We start from the raw sequence: 10,078 nt of genomic DNA, 5'->3' as shown, positions 1-10,078 counted from the left end.
TTAGAACCCAACAAACAAATGACAAGGTTGTGATAGCACTTGCTGCCATTGAGCAAGGGGCCTCCCCCGAAATCTGGCTATCTATGCTCAAGAATTAGTTGACACTGCTGGCTGACCTCTTTTGTAGAGTTTGCCCTAGGTCATTTAGTAGTTAGTGTCACATAGCACTGCGGTATCCAGGGACGGGCAACTTTCCTCATGCACAGATCATCCTAAGACATGGGGCCCAGTTGCAATAGGGTTACCCTATGATGGGAAAGGCTGTGACATTAGAGGAAGACCTAAGACAGGAGCCACAGCAGATAGGCAAAATTACAAAGACCTATTCCAGCCTCATTTTAATAAAATAAAAAGACGGGGAGATGTGGAGAGCTGTGCGGCTAGCAATCTCCATTATAAGATGGTGCTAGCCTCTGCCTAATTAGTAAACAAGCCTTGTGCACAAGTGCAAGAGTGAACTCATGCCTAGTCACTGCCTATCTCGGGGCGTAATAATGGGTTTATGGGAAAGCAACGAATCAGGAAGTGACAGGCCTCATCAGGTGATGAAAGGCCATGGCTGAGGGCTATATAAACAACGGAATTGGGGTCTTACCTCCTGAAGAAGTAATAAAGCTTTTTGTGGTAGAAGAATCGTGTTGTCAGAGTGTGTTCTTGCTGGAGAGAACAATAGCTTGGGACATTGTTTGTTTGTTTGTTTGTTTGTTTGTTTGTTTGTTTCTTTCTTCCTTCCTTCCTTCCTTCCTTCCTTCCTTCCTTCCTTCCTTCCTTCCTTTCTTTCTTTCTTTCTTTCTTTCTTTCTTTCTTTCTTTCTTTCTTTCTTTCTTTCTTTCTTTCATTCTCTCTTTTTTTTGGAGTTTTTAGACAATAGATTTTTCTTTGTATCCATGCCAAAACTGGACATGCCTCTGTAAACCATGCTGGCCATGAACTAAGAAATCCAATACTTCTTCCTCTCAAGTGCTGGGATTTAAGGCATGAACCACCACTGCCTGGCAACCCTGAAACTCTTAAACTCCCGAATTAACACTTAAAATTAAAAAAAAAAAAAAAAAAAAAAAAAAAAAGAAAAGAAAAGGAAAGAAAAAAACAGAAAATAAAAGAAAACTCAAAAACACAAATAAACAAACAAGAAAACCCTGAATAAAAATATAACCTTAAAAAAATACTTAATAAAACACCCCAAATGAAAAAAAAAAAAACCCTAAAATCATTAAAAAAAAAGAACAAACACTAAAAATGCACTAAAATACTTGAAACCAAAAAAAAATGTCTAAAACTGCTTTTTAAATCCCTACAAAAGCCTTAAAAAAAACACTAAAACTATAAATAATAATAATGATGATGATGATTAATATTATTATTATTAATATATACATACTTAAATATACAGATATACCTATATGTAAATAGTGTTTATATTATACCATATATAATGTATATATCACATAATATATAATGTATACATGACATCATTCATATGCACAGGACACTGAAATGACAGGTACTAAGCTCATATATAAAGTATGTATATATGTATAAATTTATACATATTTTATATATTTCAATTTTATTAATCATAAATATATATATATGTATATATATATAGTAAATGAAATATCTGTATACTTTACATATATTTATATAAAATACTTATAAATATATAATGCATTTAAATTAATCATATGCTACATATATAAGTATTTTAATATATCATATATAATTATGTATTGTTATGTATCTGGCATATACATTTTATATACACACAGGAAAATTATATATGATATATACATAAATATATACCCATACTGTTTATATTATTTATGTTATATCTATAACATAGTATAGATATTAACATAAATGCAATATGTATATTAGTATTGATAAATATATGATATATACATAAATGTCAATATATAAATGAACATATGTGGATATAGGTGTAAATTTAAAGTTTTGTAAAAAAGCTGATAAATATAAAAAGTCAAAAATTTACATATATAAAATATGTTATATTCCATACACATAACATCGATTCAGGAAGTGACTCCACCACGATGGTATGTGACCATTCCTTGACCAGATATGAGAATACCAGGACAGGAAGTGGCTGCATGGTGACAGGAAGTAGTCATAGCCTAACCGGAAGTGACCCTGTTGTCAAATGTGAGCATGTTGTCAAATGAAGCAGCCACATCATGACCAGAAGTGAACGGAAGTGACCCTGTCTTTACAGGAAGTGGCTTCAGAATGACCGGAAGTGACTGTAATGTGACCGGAAGTGTCAGTGAAGTAGGTTTTTCTTCTTGGTTTTGTTGTTTTTAGGGTGGGTATGATCTTGCAGTAGGAATTTTTACTGGGTTTAATGTTTGTTTATTTTTTTATTTTTCAGGGGTTTGAAGTATTTTGGGGTTTTTTTTAAAGGATTTTAGGATTTGAGATCCATTCTTAGGGTTTTTGGTGTTTTTTGTATCTTTTTTCTGTTCTTGAGGGTTTTTTTTTTAGAATTTTGGTGTTTATATTTTGGAATTTTAGGGTTTCTTTTAGTTTTTATTAAGTCTTTTAGGGATTCTTCAAAGTATTTATAGGGTTCTGTTAGGGTTTTTAAATGAGTTTAGGGTTTTTCATGGTTTTTGGCGATTCTTTTAAGTCCATAGGTTTGAAGGGGTCTTTCGGGGGTTTTTTGTTTGTTTTTTTGAAAGGGGGTTTATGGATTTTAGGGTATTTTTAGGGTTCGAGAGTTGTAGAATTTAGGATTTTTTTAGGGTTTTAGAATTTTTAGGATCTTTTTAGAGTTCTTGTGTTTTCTTTGTATTTTTAGAATTTTAGGTTTTTAAAAATACATATTAACTATTTTAATTTTTTTTTTTTATCTTTTTGCACCTGTTTTAGGGATTGTTTAAGGATTTTAGGGCTTTGGTTTTTTTTTTTTAAGGTTTTAGGGTTCTTTTAATATTTTTAAAAGATTTTAAGTTTTTTCTGATTTTTTTTTTGCGATATTTTTTTTCAGATCTTAGATTTTGGTTTTGTTTTGTTTAGTTTTGTATTTCTTTTTTTTTTTTTTTTTTTTTTTTTTTTTTATGGTTTTAGGCCTTTCTGGCTCTTTTTAGAGTTTTAGAGTTTTTTGTAGGATTTTTGTTGATTTCTTAAAGCAGCAGGTTTGGTTGTTGTTGTTGTTTGTTTGTTTGTTTTTTTATTTTTTAGGTTCTTTTCATGGTTTTTTTTTTTTTTTAAGATTTTTTTGTAAGTCTAATGTTTTTTTTTTTTTTTTTTTTTTTTTTTTTTTTTTAACAGTTTCAGGTTGTCTAATTTTGGTTTTCGGGTTTTTATTGTCTTTTTAGGGTTTTTCAAGTTTTTTTTAGAATATTATGGGTGTTTTTCTAGAGGTTTAGTATTCTTTTGGGATTATCAGGTTTTTACTTAGGGTTTTAAAATTTTGTAGGTTATGTTTAGAGGGTTTTAAGATTTGGGGGGTTGTAGGGTTTTGGTGTAGTTTTTAGTTGTTTTTTTTTTTTTTTTTTTTTTTTAAGGATGTTAGGGTATTTGTGGCTTTAGGGATTTTGGGGGTTCTTCTTAGTGTTCATGTGTTTTTCAGAATTATAGGGTTTTTTTTTTAGTGTTTTAGAGGTCTGTTGTTTCTTTTAAAAGATTTTAGTGTGTGTTAGTGTTTTAGGGTTCATTTATGTTTTTTTTTTTTAAGAATTTTATGGTTTTTTGTATTTTGGGGGCATTAGTTTTTTTGTTTTTTTGTTTTTGTTTTTTTTTTTTTAATAATGTTTATGGGTTTTTTAGTTTTCTAGAAGTTTTTTTTTTCTTATTCTTTTTTTTTTTCTTTTGCAATATAGGGTTTTTTTTTGTTTTTGTTTTTGTTTTGTTTTGTTTTTTCAGTCATAGGCCTTTTTTAGTGCCTTTTTTAGTGTTCTAGAGATTATTTTTATTATGTTTAAGTTGTTTAAGGGTTTTATTTATTTATTTTTTTTAATTAGAGTTCTTGAGTTTTTTGTTTTTTTGTTTTTTTGTTTTTTCAGAATGTTAGGACATTTAGGGTTTTTTTTTGTTTGTTTGTTTGTTTTTTTGTTTGTTTGTTTTTTTAATTTTAGGGTTTGTAAGAGGTTTAGTAGTCTTTTTAGGGTTTCAGGTTTTTATTTAGGGTTTTGAGGTTTTGTAAGTATTTCCTCAGAGTGTTTTAGGTTATCTGGGGATTTTAGTGTTTTGTTGTATATTTTAGCTTTTTTTTTTTTTTTTTTTTTTTTAAAGATTTTAGGTTTTTTATAGTTTTAGGGATTTCTTGGTGTCTTTTTAGTGTTCGTTACTTTTCAGAATTATAGGTTTTTTTTTTTTTTAGTGTTTTACGGATTTTGTTTTTGTTTTTGAAAGGATTTAGGGTGTCTTAGTGTTTTAGGGTTTGTTTATGTGTTTTTTTTTTTAAGAATATTATGTTTTTTTAGTTTTTTTGGGATTTTAGGGAAATTAGGGTTTTCTGTTTTTCTTTATTTATTTATTTTTTATGGTCCTAGAAGCTTTTTTTTTTTTTAACAGGTTTTTGGAGTTTTTAGTGTCTTTTTAGGGTTCTAGAGATTATTTTATTTATTTTAGGTTTTTTTAGGGTTTAGGGTTTTTAAAAATAATTTAGAGTTCTTGAGGTTTGTTTAGAATTTTAGTTTTTTTTTTTTTTTTAGTTTTTTAGTTTTAGCGTTTCTGGGTTTCTCGGTCTTTGTAGGTTTTTTTGTTGTTGTTTTAGAATTTTGGGATATTTTGCTAGGGTTTTAGGTTCTTTTAGGTTCTTTTTTTTTAATAATTTTATAGTTTTTTTTTTAAAGGGTTTTTGTTGATTTTTTAAAACATCAAGGTTTTCTTTTTTAGGTTTTTAGGTTCTTTTCAGGTTTTCTTAAAGGACTTTCCTTAATTTTTTTTTTAAGACTTGAGGGATTTCTTTAATGGTTTCAGGACCTTTTTTAAGGTTTTATGGGTTTTTTTGGTCTTTTTGTTAGGATTTTTGAGTATTTTTAAAGAATTTTGAGGGTTTTTTTAGGGGCTTATGGTTCTTTTTATGGTTTCATGTTCTTATTTAGGGTTTTAATATTTTATTTTATTTTATTTTATTTTTTTTTTTTTACAAATATTTAGGGATTTTATTGAGGGGAGTTCAGGGTTTAGGTGTAGCCAAGCATACACAGAGAAACCCAGTCTCAAAAAAAAAAAAAAATTCTATGGTTATTTTTGTGTTCATGTTTTTTTAGAATTTAAGGAAGAAAGAATGAAAAGAATTTTAGGGACATTTTTTGGCTTTTGATGTATGTTCTTTGGAATTTTAGTTTTTTTATTTTTATTTTTTTGTTTTGTTTTGTTTTGTTTTGTTTTGTTTTGTTTTTAAGGAATTTAATGTTTTTAGAAGAGTTTTTGTTGTTTTGCTTGAATATATTTTTTTTTAATTTTAGGGTTTTAATATTGGTGTTTCATTGTTTTATGGTTGCCAGAAATGGTGGCAGAGTGACTTCCAGGAAAGCCACGGTTACACAGAGAAACCCAGTCTCATAAACGAAAAAACGAAAAAAAAAAAAAAAAAAAGAAGAAGAAGAAAGGAAGTAAGAAAAGAGTTTCAGTGTAATTTTTTTAAGATGAGTGTTTAGAGTTTTTTTTTTTTTTTTTTTTTCACGGTTTTAGTGTATATTAGTGGTTTTTCTTTCTGTTTTTTTTTTTTTTTTTTTCTTTTAATGGATTTTAAGGTGTTTTGGGTTGGGTTTTTTTTTTGTTTGTTTGTTTTGTTTTGTTTTTTTGTTTTTTTTTTAGGCTTTATGGGTTCCTTTTTAGGGTTTTACAAAACTATTTTTAGGTTTTTTCTGTTTTGTTTTTGTTTTTGTTTTTGTTTTTTATTTTTGTTTTTGAAAAGACTTTTTGAAAATTTTAGTTTTATTTTGCAGTTTATGAGTTTTACTCTTGTCAGACAGTGGTGGTGCATGCCTTTAATCCCACACTTGAGAGAGAGAGGCTGAGGTATTGGATTTCTGAGTTTGAGGTCAGCCTGGTTTACAAAGTGAGTTCCGGGACAGCCACGCTGAAACACTGTCTCAAAAAACAAAAACAAACAAACAAACAGAAAGTTGTATGTTTATTTTTGTGTTCATGTTTTTTTTAGAATTTAAGGTTTTTTTAAATGGTTTTATAGGGTTATAGAAGAATGCTTTTGAGGTACTTTGGTATTCAGGGTTTTAGTATATGTTTAGAGTTTATTCTATATTTTTAAAAGGATGTTAGGGTCTTTTAGTGATTTTGGGTTCTTAATAGGTTTAAGTGATTTTTTTAAAGCATTTTAGTGTTTTATTTAGGGTTTGAGTGTGTTCTTGAGTTTTGTTTTATTTTTTTCATTTTAAGTTTGTATATTTTGAGTTTAAGAGCTTTAGTGTTGCCAGCCAAATTTTTTTTTTTTTTTTTTTTTTTTTTTTGGCTTTAAAAACGATTTTAGTGTGTTTTAGGGTTTTGGGGTTTTATTTAAGCTTTTTTATTTATTTATTTATTTATTTATTGTCTTAGTCAGTGTTTCTATTCCTGCACAAACATCATGACCAAGAAGCAAGTTGGGGAGGAAAGGGTTTATTCGGCTTACACTTCCATGCTGCTGTTCATCACCAAAGGAAGTCAGGACTGGAACTCAGACAGGTCAGGGAGCAGGAGCTGATACAGAGGCCATGGAGGGATGTTCTTTACTGGCTTGCCTCCCCTGGCTTGCTCAGCCTACTCTCTTATAGAACCCAAGACTACCAGCCCAGGGATGGTCCCACCCACAAGGGGCCTTTCCCCCTTGATCACTAATTGAGAAAATGCCTTACAGTTGGATCTCATGGAGGCATTTCCTCAACTGAAGCTCCTTTCTCTGTGATAACTCCAGCTGTGTCAAGTTGACACAAAAAGAGCCAGTACAATTGACCCCTTGTCAACTTGACACACAAACACATCACTAGTAAGCCTCAACCCTTACATTCTTATTCATCCCCAAGATCTAAATAACTTTAAAAGCCCCACAGTCTTTACATATTCTTAAAATTTCAATCTCTTTAAAATATCCATCTCTTTTAAAATCCAAAGTCTTTTTACAATTAAAAGTCTCTTAACTGTGGGCTCCACTAAAACAGTTTCTTCCTTCAAGAGGGAAAATATCAGGGCACAGTCACAATCAAAGCAAAAATCAATCTCCAACCGTCCAACGTCTGGGATCCAACTCACGATCTTCTGGCCTCCTCCAAGGGCTTGGGTCACTTCTCCAACCATGCCCTTTGTAGCACACACGTCGTCCTCTGGGCTCCAGATGCCTGTACTCCACTGCTGCTGCTGCTCTTGGTGGTCATCTCGTGGTACTGGCATCTCCAAAACACTGCGTGACCCCTTCAGTCCTGGGCCTTCAATTACAACTGGGGCTGCACCTTCACCAATGGCCTTCCATGGCCTCTCACAGTGCCGAGCCTGAGCTGCTGTGTGACCCCTTCATGCCTTCAAAACCAGTACCACCTGGGTGACCCTTACACATTACCAAGTCCCACTGCAGAAGGAGTACAACCTTGCCTATCTCTGGAACACAGCCTCTTTGTGCTTTCAGAAAACACTTCCCAGAAGATGTCCCTCAACGATGCTCGTCTCTTCTTAATCACCGCTAATTTCTTAGCTCCAGCTAACCAGCATCAATAGTCCCAGTAATGCAAAGTTTTTGCTTTAGTAGTTCTGGTATCTTGTTAATCACAGCTGATTCTTCAGCCCCAGCTAACCAGAACTACAAAATCTTCACAATAAAAACAGCAATGGCCCTGAAGAGAGTCTTTAATTTTCCCTCTGAAATTTCACAACCCAGGCCTCCATCCTCTGCACTGTTCTCAACATTATCTTCCAAGCTCCTACACAGAATTCGACAGAGCTCTTAACACCGAATGGGTCTTCTGGCCCAAAGTTCCAAAGTCCTTCCACAGTCCTCCCCAAAACATGGTCAGGTTGTCACAGGAATACCCCACTCTGCTGGTACCAATTTGTCTTAGTCAGTGTTTCTATTCCTGCACAAACATCATGACCAAGAAGCAAGTTGGGGAGGAAAGGGTTTATTCGGCTTACACTTCCATGCTGCTGTTCATCACCAAAGGAAGTCAGGACTGGAACTCAGACAGGTCAGGGAGCAGGAGCTGATACAGAGGCCATGGAGGGATGTTCTTTACTGGCTTGCCTCCCCTGGCTTGCTCAGCCTACTCTCTTATAGAACCCAAGACTACCAGCCCAGGGATGGTCCCACCCACAAGGGGCCTTTCCCCCTTGATCACTAATTGAGAAAATGCCTTACAGTTGGATCTCATGGAGGCATTTCCTCAACTGAAGCTCCTTTCTCTGTGATAACTCCAGCTGTGTCAAGTTGACACAAAAAGAGCCAGTACAATTGACCCCTTGTCAACTTGACACACAAACACATCACTAGTAAGCCTCAACCCTTACATTCTTATTCATCCCCAAGATCTAAATAACTTTAAAAGCCCCACAGTCTTTACATATTCTTAAAATTTCAATCTCTTTAAAATATCCATCTCTTTTAAAATCCAAAGTCTTTTTACAATTAAAAGTCTCTTAACTGTGGGCTCCACTAAAACAGTTTCTTCCTTCAAGAGGGAAAATATCAGGGCACAGTCACAATCAAAGCAAAAATCAATCTCCAACCGTCCAACGTCTGGGATCCAACTCACGATCTTCTGGCCTCCTCCAAGGGCTTGGGTCACTTCTCCAACCATGCCCTTTGTAGCACACACGTCGTCCTCTGGGCTCCAGATGCCTGTACTCCACTGCTGCTGCTGCTCTTGGTGGTCATCTCGTGGTACTGGCATCTCCAAAACACTGCGTGACCCCTTCAGTCCTGGGCCTTCAATTACAACTGGGGCTGCACCTTCACCAATGGCCTTCCATGGCCTCTCACAGTGCCGAGCCTGAGCTGCTGTGTGACCCCTTCATGCCTTCAAAACCAGTACCACCTGGGTGACCCTTACACATTACCAAGTCCCACTGCAGAAGGAGTACAACCTTGCCTATCTCTGGAACACAGCCTCTTTGTGCTTTCAGAAAACACTTCCCAGAAGATGTCCCTCAACGATGCTCGTCTCTTCTTAATCACCGCTAATTTCTTAGCTCCAGCTAACCAGCATCAATAGTCCCAGTAATGCAAAGTTTTTGCTTTAGTAGTTCTGGTATCTTGTTAATCACAGCTGATTCTTCAGCCCCAGCTAACCAGAACTACAAAATCTTCACAATAAAAACAGCAATGGCCCTGAAGAGAGTCTTTAATTTTCCCTCTGAAATTTCACAACCCAGGCCTCCATCCTCTGCACTGTTCTCAACATTATCTTCCAAGCTCCTACACAGAATTCGACAGAGCTCTTAACACCGAATGGGTCTTCTGGCCCAAAGTTCCAAAGTCCTTCCACAGTCCTCCCCAAAACATGGTCAGGTTGTCACAGGAATACCCCACTCTGCTGGTACCAATTTGTCTTAGTCAGTGTTTCTATTCCTGCACAAACATCATGACCAAGAAGCAAGTTGGGGAGGAAAGGGTTTATTCGGCTTACACTTCCATGCTGCTGTTCATCACCAAAGGAAGTCAGGACTGGAACTCAGACAGGTCAGGGAGCAGGAGCTGATACAGAGGCCATGGAGGGATGTTCTTTACTGGCTTGCCTCCCCTGGCTTGCTCAGCCTACTCTCTTATAGAACCCAAGACTACCAGCCCAGGGATGGTCCCACCCACAAGGGGCCTTTCCCCCTTGATCACTAATTGAGAAAATGCCTTACAGTTGGATCTCATGGAGGCATTTCCTCAACTGAAGCTCCTTTCTCTGTGATAACTCCAGCTGTGTCAAGTTGACACAAAAATAGCCAGTACATTTATTATTTTAGCATTTTTCTGTTCTTCTTAGGTTTTTTTGTTGTTGTTGTTGTTGTGGTGGTGGTGGTGGTGGTGGTGGTGGTGGTTCTTGTTCTTCTTCTTCTATTTTTAATTTTAGGGTTTTAATTTTGGTGTTTAAAAGTTTTAGAGTTGCCAGGCAGTGGTGGCCCATGCCTT

Source organism: Mus caroli, unplaced genomic scaffold, assembly GCF_978045245.1.
Source record: "Mus caroli unplaced genomic scaffold, Mus_caroli_1 scaffold_22, whole genome shotgun sequence".
NCBI lineage: Eukaryota > Metazoa > Chordata > Mammalia > Rodentia > Muridae > Mus > Mus caroli.
Note: the sequence above shows the minus strand (reverse complement) of the source record.